This window comes from Alligator mississippiensis, chromosome 11 (assembly GCF_030867095.1).
Source record: "Alligator mississippiensis isolate rAllMis1 chromosome 11, rAllMis1, whole genome shotgun sequence".
Lineage (NCBI taxonomy): Eukaryota > Metazoa > Chordata > Crocodylia > Alligatoridae > Alligator > Alligator mississippiensis.
In genome coordinates, this window is record NC_081834.1 from 43,788,182 (window position 1) to 43,803,916 (window position 15,735).

The 15,735-nt window shown below is 44.1% G+C and overlaps 1 protein-coding gene across 2 annotated transcripts in view; it reads left to right on the forward strand.

The window, feature by feature from the left end:
* HCN4 (hyperpolarization activated cyclic nucleotide gated potassium channel 4) overlaps positions 1-15,735 on the forward strand; it is a 166,445-nt gene that overhangs the window by 38,706 nt on the left and 112,004 nt on the right. The window lies entirely within an intron of this gene.

Here is a 15,735-nt window from a genome sequence, read left to right on the forward strand (position 1 = left end):
TAAATGTGGTGAAGGGTTGGTTGCATCTCCCAGGTGGGACAATCTGTGGAGGACCCTCGCAGAGCTTAATACTCACTGGATGTGTCTACACGTTCATTAATGTGCCTTTGCTATTGTACACTAAGTTTAGTACCTGTAATATAAGGCACTACATAAAGTCATATTAGCCCATGCTAATGCTCAGTAGCAAAGATGAATGGTTTTTCTTCTGATGCTTAATGCACACTAGATCGATTCTACTGTGTATTAGTGCATTAGCATGGTCTTTGCTGTGATGCACTAATGCGCAGCAGAATAGGCTACTGCGCATTATGGTGTGTCACGTAGACATACCCACTGTGTGGGGGAAGCCTCGGGCTGGAACAACAAGGATTGTACAAAGGAAACAAGGCTTCTGTGTCAATCTTGGTCAGCCCCCAGTGGCCTCTGTCAATTGAGACTCAGTCAACAGGACAGTGGATTGGGAGCTGGGAGATCATCCTAGGTCTGCTCATCTGCTCTTCATGTGGTCGACCTTGAATAAATGGCTGCCTGTTTGTGCCACCTGTTGCACACTACCAGTGCTATTTATCCAGTTTTGTGTAGCACTTTGAGATCTCTGCTGAAAATTTCCCTGTTTGAGCTAAGTTTTGTGCTAATGTATAGATTGATTCATTAAGTTTCTGATGTTGTAGAGGGGATAGAAACTGCATGTAAATGACAGATAAGTATAATACTCTCTCCATTTGTTTCTGCTGAAACCTAAAACAATCTAGAGGGTTTTTCCCTTAATTCCTGCTTTTCAAAATCACGACTCATTTTCTGAAGTCTGGGATCTCAGGGACCTGCATAGCCCAGAGATCTTGGCAGCATTTGTCTCTTCCTGCACACATTGTGCTCCAGCCCAGTCCAAGTAACTCAGGGCAAACCAATCTGACATGCGCAGCCGGCAGGCTGGGGGGAGAAAGCATTTTCCAGCCTGGAAACTGAAACCTTGCATAGTCACTGTCTTGCTTTCCCTCCCAGCGTCACCTCTCCCGCTTCCCCTCCAGCACACACAGAGCTGTGGGGGCTCTGGGTTGGTGTTAAGTGTCTGAAATAGTCCTGGCAGGTTTAGCATGCTCAATCCAGATTGTGAGTTGCTGTATAGGGACCATGGGCTGGATCCTCATCCAGTGTGAGCAGGAGTCCCTCCATTGATTTCAGTGAAGCTACAACTGGTTCATCAAAGCTGAAGATTTGCAGAAGCCTTTTAGGCTTAAAAGCTCCCATTTCTAGTAAGATTTTTTCCTTCTTGGGAAAGGAGAAGAGGAGACAGACCTTGCAGGCTTCCTCGGCCTCCTGCAGTCGGAGGGATGGTGATTTAGTCTTTGTGAAGAGAAGGGGGAGATGCAGCTTGAAAATGGTGTGGAGCGCTAAGCTCCATCCATTCAAATCTAGGTCCCTGTTCACTGCTATGCTGGCTCCCCTTAGCCACTGGCGCTTGGATCTATGTTGCTGTTGTCTGCCTGAAATCCAGCCCTTCCAGCATGGGTAGAGATATGTGGTGCAGTGGGAGTTGATCCAACGTCTGTTAACACCAAAAACAGTTTCTGTAGAGAAATGCACTAGGACAGAGTGGATGGAGGTGTTTCTGGGAACTGGTTTTCCTCCAGTTTTTCCTTTTCCCAAACTGGGGCACCCTGCTCCAGTAGAGCTGGTGCCAAGAGTCCCCTACAGGATGAGCAGCTGGGAGTGAGGGCAGGAGCAGAAATGTAGAGCAAAAAATCTACATTTTTCCTTTTGTGACTGTGTTTGTTGCCTCCTCACCCTTCCCAGTGGGAGAGGATTTTCAGGCTTTTAGCTTGAAACTGGGCTCAGCACTGATCCTTGTGATCCCAGCAGTCTCCTATTTCTTTCTCCCTGCATCTCCCAGGAAATACTATGGATTCTCATCATACTGCTAAGCAGGACAAATGTTGGACACTTTCTTCCCTCTGCATGCCCAGGCATGGAGCAGAGTGGCATGAGTAACCGTGCCTGGCTACTGGTGGTGGTGTCAATCATCTCTCAAATTTTCACCTTCTGATGATATGTCCAGAGATATTTGTGCAGGCAACATGATCAAAAGTCTTTGATAAACACTTGAAAGCCTGCATGCTTTATACAAACTCCTGGAGCCACATTGGACTGAGTCATTCTCATGAGAACAGACTTTCTAGCTGGAAAAGCATACTGCTTTTCAGTGGGCTACGTGTGTATAGGAGCGATGGGGGGAGGAGCGCGTAGTTCAGAAGGCTACTGGATTGCTGACTGTTGCTGAGCTCTGATGCAGCATCTGTGACTAATGCTAAGAGGCTATACTTTACCTTGAAAGATGTCTTGGCCATAGTTATACATATCTTTGCTACCTGATGTCTAAACAACAGCAATGTAATATATACATATATGCATGAAAGGATCAACCCTTAGGAAACATCAGCCGTTACAGAACACTGCAGCATATCTCTTCAGTAACAGGCCTCCAAGCACATGAAACCAGTCTTCTGTTTTTTATGTTGGCTTCCCACAGGGGGCCGAGTTGCATTCACCAGGGCTTGAGCCCTTATAGGAAGGTTTACCGGCCTGGGCTCTGGGCATCTGAACTAAAGCTCTGTGGTGAAGGCTTTGGTGGACAGCTCTTCTCTTTGGGCACAATGGAACTTTTTGACATAAGGGAAAAACTTGTCTTTGGAGATGGAGTCTTTGTACGTAATCCCCCCATGGTCTAAAGTCTAGTGGGGTGCAAAGCCCACCTCAGCTTCTGCTCCAAGTACCAAGTACACATCTTCAATCTCACTTTTCTACCCTAAGCACAGGATAGCATAGGCATTTAAACAAAAATAACTCTCCAGACTGTGACAAACCAGAACCCTCCACTGCACACCGAGCTGTCTAGAGAGCAAAACCCTGGACCACCACTGACAGGGCTGTTGCTCATGTCACTTGGTGCACTACTGGACCATGTTTCTGTGCTGCAGTGATGAGGACCAGATAAAGACCTGCATAGAGCAGACTAGAAGAGAGCAGAAGAACAACTTTCTCCCCCCAACCCTCAGTATCTGAGTACATTCATGCCCATACCCAGTCAGAACGAAGGAGGTCTATGTCAAACTATGTTGTCTGCCTTGCCAGCCCTCCCAGGATTTGTTTGTGAGCTTTTTCCTGTATGCCGTCCTCCATATAGTTCCCACTGCACATTTCTGAGCCCATTCACAATGCTGCTACCCTGTCCACTTTTGAGCCCCTCCTGAAAACTGGTTTCTGCTATCCTGCTTAGAGTAAATTGAGCTGACTTAGTATACTAATTACCTATCTTGTTGTTCCCTGTCTGGTAACTTCTGTTTACGTGTCTGTCTCTCCTTAGACTGCAAGTTCCTTGGAGCAGAGAACGTCCTCTTGAGTATCGGGAAAGCATCTAGCACATCGTGGGTGCTGTCATAAATAAAGATGAGACAGCAAAGTAACTTAGTCACACCTCCATTTTGCTTTTGGGGAACAGTTCTAGTAGGTTATTTTATCTGATCCAGTTCACCCAGCCCAATATATGGGGTGTTGAATATCAATTTCCATGGTGTGTATTTGGTTACATGAGACTCCTTGAGTGGTATAAGTATGGTGAGAGCAGGCTTCTTTCATTTTATAGTTAATGCTAGCAAATTTCTGCTTCACATTAATGAAGCCCAGATTTTCAACTGGTTGAAACTAATGTGATTTCAATGGAGCTGGGTCAATTCCTGCTCATTATCTCTAGCTCATGAAGGGAAATAAAGATGGGATTATTCATATAGTATAAGCCCATGTTCCTGTTCCCTTTACCATACTGCCATTGTGGTAGCAGTGTTAATTCTGACCCCTTGGGGTAGTGATTCTGATTCTGAGCTCTCTTGTGTAAGTGAGTAGCCCAGTTAGTCACAGGTGCCGTTCCTGGGAGTGACTGCCACAGGGTCATGATGCTGTGATGCTGCACACCTTTGTCTCCATAAACCTAGAACCTCAAGCCTTTGAAACAAGAGACAACTGCACCCCTGAAAGAAGAGAGATCCAAACCAAACTGCTGGATCCACCACCTGAACTGGGGGAAAGCTCAGATTTAAATCTGAACTTCATGATTCAGACCCATGTCTATAACAGGGTGAATCAACCCCCTATATCAGAGCTGTGCTATATCTTTGACCCTGGCCAGGATCTGCACTCTTTGTAGCTTAGGCCCATCTTTATGCCTCTTATACATTTAATAGTATATGCACAAGGTATTAGCAGTCTACAGCCCCTATTGATCTGTATGTTCTCTACAGCAACAATGTACAGTAAGTTTCCATGGCAATAGGCACCCTGGAAGGGGCTTCCTTTCCACTTCCAGCATGTTGGTCTTTCTCATTATTAGATCATCAGGAATAAACACATGCAAGAGAAGGGTCAAAGCCTGGATCAATGGACAGCAAACAAAAAAAGGAACTTTTCCATATTCATACGAATGAGAGATTTCAGAAGATCAAACAATGCAAAATCACTGGTCTCTTAGCATGTTGGGTTCATACATAATTTATGCTGGGAGCTCTGTTAAATCAATATGTAATTAACACATTGCATGGCTTTGGGGTTAGTCCGAGGTGGGAATAGAGAGGGGTCTCTCTAATGCAAGAAGCTGGGGCTTGAAGGGAGTTAGAGCCATTCCATTGTGTTTTCTTTGATGATTATGGGAGTTTCTGTGGGCTCAGTTAGAACATGAAACAGAGGAATTATACATAGGATAGGTGAGCTGTTTTGTTGCTTAGTCTTTCCTGATGAAATCTGTCTGGAAAAGAGTATGGAGGGAAACATCTACAGCGATGTGACCCTGTGACAAGTGATGCCATCGGGGTTTCTCTGGTACAAACCAGGACACCAGACCCAACAGCAACATGACTGCAGAGCCCTGTCTATGATCCTTGCTGGACCTGGCAGATGCAAACAAACTAGGGCAACACCAGCAGTTGGTGAGCCCACCTAGGGTGATATGAGGCCAGGGTGGCCAGGAGATGCTGATTTAGGTACCCCTCCCAAAACGCTTGTGCCTGCAGGCTTCCTCCTGATGAACTGATAGACCTAGAATGTAGTGACATGTTACAGTTAGCACATACTAACTCTAAGGCATATTAGGCTGTGTTAAAGTTAACGCATGCTGTGAGCAGTCGCACATTTAGGGTTAATACACTCTCTAGCGTGCACAGCACTGACCTGCCACTAGAAGGCTGGCAAGCAGGGGCATGAGAGGAGCTGCCAAGTATGCTCCATGCCTGCCCCACTCACTGGCTTTCTAGCAGCAGTGTAAGATGTGGGGGAAGGAAGCAAGGGCTTTCCACCACTACACGGCTCCCCCTTGTCCCCCTGTAGGGCTTTTTCCTGACTCCCAGCTCCCCACTCCCCTTCCGCTGCTGGTGCTGTCCCTGGGGTGAGGGAAGCTTGCTCCTGCTCCAGGAGCTGTGCAGAGGCTGCGCTCAGCTCAAGAGTGGCAGTGGTAGCAACAGTGGAGGGAGGGGGGCAGGGGCCACTCCCTGCCTGCTTCTAGGCTCCCTGCAGGAGCTCCATGCACCTGGATCCAGCTTTTGCCATCCCTGCCAGGCTACAGATTGGGCTGCACCATCTCTGTATACCAAGATCCAGCCAATCCCACCCTGGAGGGCCCCATGTTTGCCAGCTTGTGGGGAAAGCAGGGATGGGGGGGTGGGGGGGGGCAGCCACAGGGCTCAGCAACTATATCAGGCATCATGAGCCTGATACAGACACACACACAGCTGCTGGGCTCAACCTTGACTGATGGGAGGCTCCCCACCCTGCCCCTGCCCCCTCCCCTCTGCCTTCCCTTTCCCCATGAGGAGCTGTCAGGCTGTTACAGGGCCCAGTGGGAGCAAGGCAAGCTCAATCTGGGCACACAGGGAGCTTCTGTGCCCACCCGCTCTCCTCCTACAGCTGCCTGGCAGCAACTTGCCTGCCTTCCCTCCTCTCTCTTCCCCCTCCTTCCCTCTGTCTAGTCCTGCTCCCTCCTCACTAGCCCTTTGCAACACCACCACCCCAGCCCCCCAGCCACTCATCTACTGCCATGCTGTCCCCATATGTCAGTCCAGGCTGCATAATTCTGCATGATAGCTAGTTCATAGGAGTGGTGCCTCCTGGGATGCTTGAGGGCTGCAAATTGGTTGTTTCATCTCAGTGGAGGAGCTAGAAATTAAAGTAACTCAAGCTGGGTAGCAAGGTTCAAAGATAATCTTGACCCAAAGTTGCATAATTTTAAGATATGGAGAGGGCACTTAGCACTTGTTAATGAGCTTTAATAAGCAGATGCTTCTATTTCAAGTGCCTTTAATGTGGTCTAATTGTAACATTGTAACCTCACCCCTAAATTCCAATGGAAAAATGATGGTTCTGCCATCACCACTTTTGGTGACAGTGAATTCCCAAATTGGAAACAGCCTTGTTCACTTACAGATTGTCTGTAAAGCCATTTAACTTATGGTGAGCTGGGATTGTGTTAGAAGAACATTAGCACCATGTCTTGGTCCTAAGTATAACCTTTCTCCCTTATGCTCCTCCAGGAGGGGAGTGGCTGAGAGTTTGCATATGAAGTAACCATCCTAAAACCTTGCCACTCCATCTCTATGACTTGTTCTGAACTGATAACAGTTGGATCCAGGCAAAAGGAAAATATGACTAATGCTGTCTAGATCAGACTTCTCATTTTGGATCCTATCAGCCTCAACACTTCAAGTTTAGTGCAGAGGAGTTTCTGAACCAGAGCTCTAAGCAAACAAGGTCTCCTGAGGCTTTGTGTGTTTGCTGAGGAAGAAAATGAAATCTTATTGTTTCCCCTTTCTTTTCTAGGAAAGCCAGATTCTAAATGTAGATTTAAGAAACCACTTAGTTTGGCAGGCAGGTGTCTGCAGAAAAAGAAGCAGAGCACAACTTTAGGATTGTGGCCAATACAGTAGCTCACAAAGAACTGGATGTGACTTTTATCATCCTCGTGGCATATTTGTCTTGTCACTGCAAGGGACTTCCTTGTAACAAAATTAAGTTGAATATAGTTTCTTTGTGAAACTGCTTGCCTGAAGATGAAAGAGTTGGCTAAAGGACTCAGATACATTTCAATCCTGAGTTACTCTTCCTTTTCTGACATGGCATATTGCACAAAGACTTTCTGCAACAATATTTGATAGCACACTACTTTTTCATAAGTTGGCCCCTGGTTGTTTCCATTGTAAGAAACTATCTCTGGTATCACTTTCAAGATGAAAGAGATATACAGTAGAACCTATACAGGGTTAGGTTCCTTAGTACCTTGCAAAAATGAGGGTTTGCAAACCACCTGGGGGTCCCTATAGCCACAGCAACCAGCTATGTGGAACTGAGTATTTCCTCTGTTTTCTGTGGCTTTTACTTCTAAACAACCATGTCTATTGATGAACTGCAGCTGAGTGGAGAATGGTGCCCATTAATTAAAAGCCACAGAAAACAGTAGCATGGCTTATCCTTCACTCGGCAACCTGCTGTGAATTAAACAAGTGGATAAGAATGGTCCAGGTTCTACTGTATTCCTTGCATGTAAGGAAGGACCAGTGTCCTATGGCCAGATCATGGACTTGACTGGTAAGACTCTTGATTCTGCCTCTGACTTAGATAGTGATCCTGGGTCTCATGTGCAGTATTTCATTTGATGGCATTTGAAAGAGCATCAGTGACAGGAAGGTTTTTTTAGTGGCTAGTGTAAACTTGGCTTCTGATCCCAGCTCTGTCACTGTCTCATTTTAGTCAATTGACTTTCTTTTGATCAGTGTCCACATATGAATAATTCCCTTCATTATGCTTATATCTGGAAGGCTAATTCATTTAAATTATCAGCCCTCTTGGAGCAAGATTCATCTTTTTGTTCCACGTTTGTGCAGTACATGGTACAATGAATTTCTGACTGATGATTAGGACACGTAGGGAAAACAATAATACCCCCCCCACCCACCCCCGCAAAAAAAAAAAGTTTTACAAAGAGTTTTGAGATCTGTAGGTGAAAAGGTGAAGGACAAAAGAAAGTAGTACTCTAATGATAACGTGCATACTTTCAGGAAATAGCCCAGTGATCTGGACAGACTATAGCCTTGGTGGATAGTTTGCAAAGGCAATGTTAAACCAACTGAATCTAATAGTAGGCTTTAGAAATGTCTCAGGTTCAGAACAGCCACCCTTTCTTAAAGCCAGCCTTTTGTCAGATGTTTCGTCATAGCCACTATGATGGGAAGGCTGAAACCATCAGCTAACCCACTGGGCCAGGAGTCACATAGTTCTCTTTCAGGCACTCAAGACTAGGGATTTCTTTCCCTTCCTCCAGAGGCCAGAGCATATCCAAGGCTGAAGGCCTTTTCATTTTCTCTTTAGTTAATTTTTGATGAAAGAAAGGGGTCTCTTGGTAATGTGTTCATTTTATTGTGCCTTGCAATTTTTATTGGAGCCAATGAAAAGTGCAAGGTCCAAGACTTTTTTTTTAATTGTGGCAATAAAAGCCCTGCATTTGTTTTAATAGGCATCCAATTTCTCTAATCTCCTAAAGGCCATTTTAGCAACAGCTCAATAGAACATTGTCAGGAGCTGTCCATGGTGCTGCAATTGATTGCTCACAAGGGAAATAATACCTAGCTGTGTCCTTCTCACAACATGCTGCATGTCCAAAGAAGTTTATGTTGAAGTCAGAGGTTATGCTAAGAACTAATAAAGTCCTGATTTATTTGGCACATTGTGCAATTGTGTACCTTAGATTACCTTTCACATTAGGCCTACTTCAGTAGCTCTCAGTGCTTTTGAATTTTCCAGTAAATGCCTCTCTACAAGCTATAGCATGCAAATATTCATCTCCTTACTGAGCCTGATAATAGAGTGGGTGTATTGCAGACTTCACCAAACAACTAATAATTTAAACTAATTCTCAATGATTTAGTGAATTATCTTTTGTAAACTCAAGAAAGGGCATAAATCATAATGTTCTATATTATAATAGGGTAAATGCATCAATGTCCTGAACATGTTGTTTGCAAACTATTCAATACTATAGTTGGAGTAAAAATATCCCTGATAAATGTGTGTGTTTATGTTGTGGGATTATATTTTTTTATGGTGACAGCAACATGAGAACATTTCCTGATGCTGTTGAAATGATAGCACATAACTGGAAACCAAGGAGAGAACCAGGATTTAAGATTTTCTGGTTTCTTATCTCAGTTCTGGGAAAGTAATTTTTAACTTTTCTGTATCAGATGGTCAGTCTGTAAAGTGGGGGTGATGATATCTTTTTGCACAGGACTACTGGGGATTGTTTAATGTTTATAGTGTTTTGAAAATTGCAAAGTGATGAGTATTATTTATTAGTAAAGGTGTAGATTTCGGTTAAAAATGGCTGACAGGGTAGCAGTTTGCTATTGTATCTCTACTTCCAGTTCCACTTCATACTGCTGCATTGCCAAACATTTCTCCATTCTTTCCTTCTACATGAAGTAATTCAGCTCTTACTTTTTAAATGTAAAATAATAATGATGCTGTGAGCATATTTGATCTACTCTGAAAATTGTACAGAATCCTGGATTTCTAGAATAAAGAAGTGATTTAATATATAATGAAGATAATCTAATGAGCTGGGACTGGAAAATAATCCAAGCCCAAATGAACTTGATGATTTAATTCACTAGGAACTTTTTGAGGCACAGGCGCTAGTTGTAGTGAGTCTGAGATAGTATAGTAGCTCAGAAACACAAAGCATTAATTGCCAGTGCCAGTATCTTGTCTAGTGCTGCTCCTTTTTTTAGTGACAGTCTGCTTACCTCTGGCTCTGATCCTGGATATAGCTACAGAGATGCATAACTTCTCTACTAGAAGTAGTCCCATCAGTACCAGTGCAACTGCTCATGCTACTAAAGCTAAGCACATGCAGGACTGGGTTCCTTCTTTGGAACATTGCCTCTGTTCCATGCCCTAATGCACCACTAATTACACACTTCCCATTGATCTGCTTCTTCAATGCAAGTAGGGTTTGGAGTAACCCAGGTTTTGCGAGAGATGAAATTTGCTCAGCTGAATGAGCAGCACCCAGTGCTGACTAGTATGGCCAAGGTCTAAGTCTGGTAAACTGTGAGTGGAAGAGGTGACATAGGAGTGCTGTTTCTGCATGCCACTGTGACGCACAACTCATTATCAGCATTCTGGGGTGGTTATTTAAGGCTGGGAGAATATATATGTTGTTTCCACAGATCAGTACATAATGAATTAAAGCAATCTATCTTACTTATTAAAAGGTCCTCTAATCATTTTCCATTATGTAGCATTTAGGGTCTCTTCCCCCCCCCCCCATCTCTCTCTCTCTCTCTCTCTCTCTCTCCCTCTCTCTCTCTCTCTTTCTCAGAAAAGGTCATCTGACACTTGAATTCTCTTTGTTGATGTTCATTTCAAAGAGATTTTCAAGTAAATGGGCATTTGAATAGATCATTGTGAGTAAATGAATTCTTTCAGCAGGTGAATTCATACCCTGGGTATTTGGTTAAAGTGGCCTTTAGTGTATTTCATAGCAGTGAATTACCACACTCCTGCTATTATCACCATGAATAATGCAAGGTTATAACTTTCCAGTAGAAATATACCTACTCTTGGGTGGGAAAAGTACTGCATACAAGAAGAGGAAATGGCCTACTCTTCTTCACTTCTCTCTCCCCAGCTTCATCTTCCAAGTGAGCAGCTGTTCTGAAGTGAATCTTCTTTTCCCCCCCTTTCCCCCCTACCATCACCACTCTAGCCACACTGACATCTGCTAATGCACTTTACAAAAGATGATTTCTATTTCTAGCCTGACTAGCTGTCTTGGGAATTAAAGCGCACACTCTTTCCTATCAAGAAAGTTATTGGTGAGTGTAATGGTGTATAATTCAACATGCATTTTTCCATGATGGGGGAACTACTACCACTCTGGAGAGAAGAGAAAGCTCAAAGGCAGAAATTTAGCAAACCTCACTGTGCAAAACATGAACATCTGAATGGTGCTGGAGATTCAATAGATGGTGCTCTTATGTCTGAGTCAGCACCGAATGGGGGCTCCAGCATGGTTGCTGAAATTGGTTCTTAAAGAGTCCCACAGCATTTTCTGTAAAAGTTAGCCCTACAGTCTTAGCTCCATTCCAGGGCTGATGATGATATTCTGCCTCCCTGCTGTTTTCAGTTGGATGAGTGTTCTTTCTGCATCCTTTCTGTGTGCTGTGAGACAGCTACTCAGTTCAAGCCAGAGCTGGCTGCCTGGCAGTAGAGGTTAAAAATGTCCAAAAACCTTTTATGTAATTTAGAATGAAGGTCTTGCAAGTCTCTGACAATGCAAATACTAAAAAGCCAGGGGAAAAACAATTTGAGGAAGTGGTCTCCAAGCTGCCCCAACTTCATAGTCAGCAAGACCCCCTCTACATGTGCAGGTAAAGCCACCATAGGATTTAAAGCACATTTCACACAATAATGCCTCCTGCCATGTCATACATGTGACACAGCTGTGACCAATAGTCTTGTCAGGTGTGGGAACTGTTATCCCTGGCTGCATGTGGAGCACAGCCAGGGCCAAGAGACCCCTCAGCTGTGGGACTCTCAGCCGCAGTAGCCATGGGGTGCTGCTGTGATCTCCCAGCCCCAGGGATGTGTGAAACACCCCATGGCTGAGAGATCGCAGTAGCTGCACTCTCTCAGTTACTGTGTGGAGTACCCCTGCAGCTGGGAGCCCACAGTGGCTGGGATCTTCCAGCCTTGGGGGTGCATGGTGCTTTCCAGCAGCTGGGAGATTGTAGCAGCTGTGGTCTCCCAGCCACAGACTGTGTATATGTGCAAATTAAAGCTGGATAGAAACCAGCTACAAAATTATTACACTTTTCCAAGCAATAACTTTATAGCTGGTTGACCCTTTTTAAGGGGCCATAATTCATTTGCATGTGTAGACAGTCTAAATTTATTATGCAATTAATAAGGCAATGGCATAATAACTATTAATGTATAGAAGCAGCCCAAGACCACACTCTCCCTCTTAACCATCATTTTAAAGATTTGAAAACTCTGATCTCCTTTTCTCCAGACAAAGTATACCTAGTTCTTTCAACCTTCTCTGGTACAACTTGCCTTCCAGTCCCTTTATTATCTTTGTCACTTGCCTCTGGATCCTCTCCAGTTTCTCTACAAACAAGTATTTTGGAGAGAATTGGCTGGTTTCTACGGCACCCGTTTTCCTTGCTGTTGTGAGTTGCTCAGTCCTAGTGAATCAGCTATAAGAAATCAATACATTTTTGCTGTTGATGTTTCATGTAAATGCTTAGAAATGGGAAGAAAAGGAACAGTTGACCAGGAAGAGAGAAAATCAGAGGAGAGATGTTCATAAGACCTTCTTGTGACACATTCTGCCCTTACCATTGCTGGGTCTCAGTTTCACCAACTGTAAAATGGGACTAATAATCCTTATCTTCCTCTCAGGGAAATCGTATGGCTCAACTTGTTATAGAATAGAAAGTCCTATGTGATGCTTTCATGGAAGGAGCTACAGAAATGCAGAGCATAGTTAATAATACTTGATACTAGTTGTTCTCATATACATCACCTGCATGTTTATTCCTTTCAGTCAGTAACTTGGAGAGAGAAAAAGAAATTATATGTTGATGATAACATTCACGAGGATGTTTGACTCCAAGTATGTTGTGGCCACTCAGTAGCCACTTGCTCTGAGTTTAGCTATTCTTAACTAAACAGATTGCACTAGATCAGGGGTGTCAAAGATATCGCCCATGGAGCTACATCATCCAGCCCCCAGGGCTGCCTCTGGGTCCATACTTGACCTACACACTGCATATAGCATGCACCAAATCAGCCACACATGGTGCCCGCTCCAGCTGCACTGTGATCTGCATTGCACACAGTCTTGCTTGGGCCAGTCTGGGACTGTTGTGCACACAGCACTCACTCTGATCAGTCCAAGACAAGTACCACATGTGGCACCTGTCCCAGTTGGTCCAGAACCCATGCTGCCAGCACCCCTGACACTCCACCAGCCACTCTGGGCCAGACATGGCATGTGGCATGGACGGCCAGAGTGTGGCCTGCGTCCTGGATCAGTTCCACATAGGCATCATGTGCAGCACAGTCCTGGACTGGCCTGAGCATGTGCTTCATGCACAGGATCAGGCATGTGGAGGGGGAAAGTGAGGGAAAACGTGGGCCCAGTTCAGTCCATGAGGCAGCCACGTTATTCAGCCATCCTGTGGACCAGCCCTGCACCATTCATCTGGCCTGCATGGCCAAATGAGTTTGACACCCCTGCACTAGATAGCTAAAATGTGACATGGGATATACATGAACCTTGGTATTTCTGACCTGATAGCTAGATTCTACCAAGCTCCTCGTCTTGCCCTGTAGGATGTTTTCAGTCTCTGTTACCTTCTGCCTAGGGGCCAGAGTTACATTGGCCTTGTCAGTTTCGGCACCTTTTAAATTAAGAGTTGGTGCACTGGATAGAAATCTTCATCTGTAATCCATTAGGTATGTTTGCTAAATGCTAGGACCAAGGGAATCCATGGCATTCATCTGAGTCACTACCACCACGTTGGAATAGAATTCAAATTTAAATAATGCCTAGAAATAAATTTTATGATCTTGTCTCCATGGGCCAGATCCTACTCCAGCTATTAGGTACCAGAGTGGACATAGGTAGGGCCTGAATGTGGATAAGATATACTGTACCCTGAATCACACTTAGGCACTTAAGTCCACCTAGGCACCTATTAGGTGGAGTAGGATCTGTACATACTTTTTCATATTGCAAAAATTGATTGGGAATGTTTGCTAGTGACTCAGCATTAGAACATCAATGGACACAGCTGGAAGAGAGGTGCATGGGCAGGACTGGAACATCAGGGAATATTGTAGGTCAGCAATCAGGGCAGCTGACCAAGCTCTGCCTGTCTGCATTACTGGGGATGGGAGTAAGGGAGAGGTCTATTAGTCACTTAATGTTGTAAAGCATTTGCTCAACCTGCACCCTGGTAGTTTTCCTCCTGTCCACACTATGACTGGTTCTAGATAGTGCCATTAGTGCCTTTCTCACTGCTGAACACTGAAATCACCTGCTGATGTACAAGGGGGGGGAAAAAGCAGCAAGACCAAGAGATCTCTGGAGAGAGCAAATCTCACCTTTGCATATATGTAAGTCTGCCTTCTGTTTCAGCTCTCCTCCTCCTCTTCCTCAGAAACTGGAGGAGGAATAATCCTTTCCTGGTGTGTATGTCTCCCTCTGCATCCCAACAGTTGGACTAAAGATGGCTGAAAGGTTATTTCTCTTGGGCAAAGATATACTTGTTTCTTTCAGACTTCCATGCCATTGTGTGATTATCTAAATTAACAGACTCAGGAAGCTGCATTGTGTCATTTCAAGGCCCTTAAGAAACAAGATCACAGTATGGATTTGTACAGTATTAGTACATATTGCTATATGGCGTGGCTATGGTCTTAGAGACACAGACTTATCTTATCTCAGAGCTTCCAGCATCAGTGCTTGCAGGCTAGGTATATAATTACACTGTGTATATGACAGACATGAGCTTTGCATTGCAAGTGCAAGATAAAGCTAGTTGCCAGGATTTTCAGAAGTACTTGTTATTGGCAAAACTGTGATCCCACTGAAGTCTGCTGCCATTGGCTCTATATGAGCACAGGTTGGCCAGTACTGGATATTTTGAAACCTCTAGTGCATGCATGTGCATGTGTGTGCATGTGCTATTTGGAACATTAAATAGCATGTAGCCATACGTAAGTATATATAATTAGCAGTGCAGTGTATGCTGTTCTATAGAAGGTGGCTACTGATGCTTATCCAGAAAATAACTTTTTTTTTCATTATTGAGAAGTTAGCCAACTAAAGTGGAGGGGCCAGATCCTCGTTTGACATGAATTCCTATTATGCTGTTGAACTCGTTAGAGCTATGTTGTTTTATACCATGTGAGATACAGACTTAAGCTGTGACTTAAGCTAACATGCACTCTGTTTATGTTCTGTCAATCGCTGTAAAACCCAGAGTCACTCCACTGACTTTGTGGGTATTGAAGAGAGCCCCTACAGTATATAGGAATGGAGTTTACCCCTTGGATTTGAGTCCTTTGAGACAGTGAACTTTTCTCTGTCTTTGTACTCTATGTGGCAGAGAACATATGTGGTGTTCAGGAAATGAATAACAATAAGCCTCATTAATTTTCATGATTTCCTGGGAGAACCAATAGCAGTTTTCTGACTTTGGTGACTCTGAGAGTAAGTAAACAAACCCAATAAACAGTTTGTTCTGCTCATTGTGTTCATTTACTTTGAAGAGTGCATCTTAATTATTTATGGCACTTCCCAGTAGAACGGTCAATGCTCTGTACTATACTGTGTAGAAACAATAAAATCTTGGTCATATATGACCATGTTACATCAGTGCATCCTCTGTTCAAGGCTGGAGTGAGACTGCCAGGCTGTTTGAGAGAATCCTCAGCAAAATGTGAGAGCTGGCTAGGTTTTCTGTTTTTCTTCCCTACTCAGGATTAGCTGCAGTATTATATGGTCATATATCTTTTGTACTAACACCTGGAAAAATCACAGTCATTTTTTAAAACCAAGGCTTTTTCTTGCGCTCTGGACACTTCCAAAATAAATAAATAAATGAACATCATTGTGAGGGTATC